General features: G+C 49.0%; 1 non-coding gene across 1 annotated transcript; it reads left to right on the top strand.

Moving 5' to 3' along the window:
* Positions 1-3,231: 3,231 nt before the first annotated feature.
* Positions 3,232-3,315, top strand: TRNAS-GCU. The gene has a single exon. It is a non-coding gene; the product is annotated as a tRNA-Ser (tRNA).
* The last annotated feature ends 219 nt before the right edge of the window (positions 3,316-3,534 follow it).

Genomic DNA, 3,534 nt, shown 5'->3' on the forward strand with positions numbered 1-3,534 from the left:
CCCCTGTGGCCCTACCCAAAGCCAGCCAGCCCCCACCCCCGCCACAGCCTGCACCAGCCTTCACCCCCTGGCTGCAGCCATCCCTGCACCCCCTGCCCTGTCTCCAGCCAACCTCTGATGCACCCCCCTGCCTGAAGCCAGCCAGTCCCGCATCCCTTGCCCTGCCTGCAGCCAGACCCTCCTCTAGCCAACCCCATGTCCACTGGAGCCCTGCAGTTCCCAGGGAAGTAACCCTGCACATGTGCTTCAATGACGGAGGCAGAGACCAGCTGGGACCCACACATGTGCACACCCTACGGTGACCAGATAGCAAGTGTGAAAAATCGGGACAGGGGGTGGGTGTAATAGGATTCTAGATAAGAAAAAGACCCCAAAATTCAGACTGTCCCTATAAAATCGGGACATCTGGTCACCCTAGCACACCCCCAGGACTCCTGAGTTCCATTACTGCATTTCCTACTGGTTCCACTGCTGGTTGTTTTCCTTTTCCTGGGGGACTTTGGGCAAGTTGCTCCCCCCCGTAGGGCTCTGTCCCCAGCAGTCAAATAGAGATTTAATACTTTCCCACTATTGGAACGTGCTGGGAGAATCCCCCAGCAAAAGCTACTCTGACATTGCTAAGCAGCATCTGACCATTCAAGGTCGGAGCTCACTGCCCAGGAGGAGTGTTTGGCTCTGGGGTTTCACTTCAGTCCAGTCTAGAGAGAGGGGCCCAACCATGGAGTTTGGCTCAAGAAAATCAAGTCTCCAATTTGTTAAGGGTGTTTTGAATTCCAAGGTTTTTCTGTGCCATGTGCTGTATAGAGTGTCCTTGGGACAAAGAAAGCAAAGACCACACTGCAAGAGACTACATAAGGCTGATGCCTCGTCTTTATCTTGTCTTCAGTCCTGCTTCATACCTCTGGAGGGACTTTGCTACAAACTGAAGCTCTATACAAAGGACTGAATGACCCATCCCAGCTGTGGACGGACTCCAGAGACTTGATGTGAACCTGTATTTTATTCCATCACTGCTACAAGCCTGAACCAAGAACTTTGCCATTACTGGATGTGAAGGGTTAAAATCCATGTGTATTTTATAGAACAACCTGGTCTATGGATTGTGCCAGCTCTTTTCCAAACTCAAAGTCCAGAGTAGGGTCAAGGGATGAGAAGCCTAGCAAATAGTGACCAGCTAAGAGAAAGCTGGGTAAACAGAAAGCCTTGCTTGCTAAGACAGGCTTGATCAGCAAATTGCCAGGTATTGGAGCTAAGAACTGAATAATTGTGTCTTATTCAAAGTTGCAGATTGAGCAAAGAATCCCTGTTTTTATTGTGTTTGTTTCTTCTCTAGGGAGATGTTCTTTCCACAGATCCAGGCTTGAGTTTATGAAGAGTTGGCACATCTTAGTATAAGATATGGCATCCTTCCACCTCCCTTCCCACGGACCAATGCCTGCCTTCAGACACACAGAAAACAATCTTTATTGCCATATACTTTCACTGTTTCTTTGCTTTAAACCCTAGGAATGTACCTGTTGGACAATCAAAGGAGTTGCTCCATTCCTATGGACCCCAAATTAGAATTCAACATATATATTTTATACTAATAACATTTTATCAAAGTATTAATGAAATGTTAACTTGCTAACTTGAGACCATGGGTGGAGGCATTATGTGACCTGTTAACCATTGGCTAATGTGTTTATTTTGTCTTGCTACAAAACCTATCCAGGGGTGTGGAACTGCCTACCCCATCACTTTCCGCCACCTGTGGAAAATATATATATTCTATTGTATTCAATTAATTTGTAGTGTCTCTGAGCCTAATAAGCAAGGGGACAGTCCGCCAGTGCTATGTGTAATAGACTCCTATGCTTGCCCTCTACACAGTGTGATTTATGTCCTTCAGAGAACAAAGAAAGAGCTGGAGGCCAGGTGAGCAGGTTGCCTGGGAAACAGAACAAAGGAGGGACAAAGGACCTGGCTGAGTTGGGCTGTTGGAAGCAAGGAGTCTGCTGGTTTGGGGACTCGACGGGAGAGCCCAGGGTCTGAGTTCTGGGTCTGCCCAAGATGGACTTTGCTGAATCTTCCTGCCTCCTGTGCTAACACAGAACTTTCCCGGGCTGGATTCCAGACCACTAATAAACCTTTGGTTTTACAACGCTGGCTGAGAGTCACTGGTGATTGCGGAAGTTGGGGGTGCATGACTCCCCTTCGGGGTGAGGGGTGTAAGGCTTTCCCAGGTATCCTGCTAAGGTGACTCATTACAGGAAGCTCCTGGTGTGGAACAGGGGTGCTGAAAAGTCCAAGGTCAGTCCTAGAAGGGCTGAGGGCAAGGAGGCTTCCCCTAGTGAGAGCGTCCCCTGGGGGGTGTCACACTGATGACAACTCTACCTGGGTTTGGCTCAGAGCTGTTCCAGAGCACGGAGCATGTGTCCACCCTCCATGATGTGACCTGCAGGCTCCACTCTGGCAAAGCTCCCTGTCCCTGGGCTTTAGCATCACTAGCCCATGCTTAATGACTAGGGGTCAGTTTAGGGCAGTGGTCCCCAATATGTGGGGCATGACTCCTACGGGGGCACAGAGGAACGTTCATGGGGGCACCTCAGGGCCCAAACCAGCCCCCATGGAGGGCAGGGAGGGAGCACCACTCAGTCCCACTCTGTCCCAGTTCTTCACCCACCCTACCCTCAACCTGAGCCCCTGGCCTAGCTGCGACCCCCTTACCTGTTTCTGCACCCCTCTCCCCAGCAAGCAACGGCCCCACTCCAAGCCCTGGTTCTCGACCGCGGCTTCCGAGGGGCCGCAGACACGGATAAAAAGGCACAATGTGAAAAGTTTGGGGACCACTGGTTTAGGGTGACATTCTGAATTGCTTCTATGCAGTCGAATAAAAGGTATTCTTCACTCACCTACCCCTCAATGAGGATGGACTAGGTATGTTCTGCTGCCCTTCACTCATACAGGAAGGAGAATAACATTTCATTCCACTCAATCCGAAAGTGATTTGTAACCCAACACCACCAAAACTGTTCATTTTGGGAAAGTGGCCCCATCATTTTGCATAGCTAAGCAGAGTAGGTGTTTCTATGCAAACACGGTCTGTTCCTGAAGTTTTTCCCCAGCTCCTCACTAGATGTGAGGGGGGAGCTCATTCAGACCCTGCTTAGCTTAGTATTTAAAAATTCTTTAGTGTCCCTATCACTGCCAGCCTAAGATTTCTCCTCCTATCCCGGTCCTAGCAGCTCAGAGGAGGTGGCCGAGCGGTTAAGGTGATGGACTGCTAATCCATTCTGCTCTGCACGTGCATGGGTTCAAATCCCATCCTCATTGGATGTATTTAATCTTCACCCCTCCTTTATAGACAACCATTTCTCCCTTTGGTACAATGACAGATCAAACAATGTTGCTTCTTGCAAACAAAAACCTTCCCTGAAACTCCAATCGCCCCTTGCTTTAAATAAAATGTCTAAATCCCACATTTCTAAAAAAAATTCTTTAGTCCTGTATTGCTTAGTTTTTATCTCAAAAGGTAACAACCTCATAATCTCC

The sequence above is a fragment of the Gopherus evgoodei genome, unplaced genomic scaffold (genome assembly GCF_007399415.2).
Source record: "Gopherus evgoodei ecotype Sinaloan lineage unplaced genomic scaffold, rGopEvg1_v1.p scaffold_79_arrow_ctg1, whole genome shotgun sequence".
Classification (NCBI taxonomy): Eukaryota; Metazoa; Chordata; order Testudines; family Testudinidae; genus Gopherus; species Gopherus evgoodei.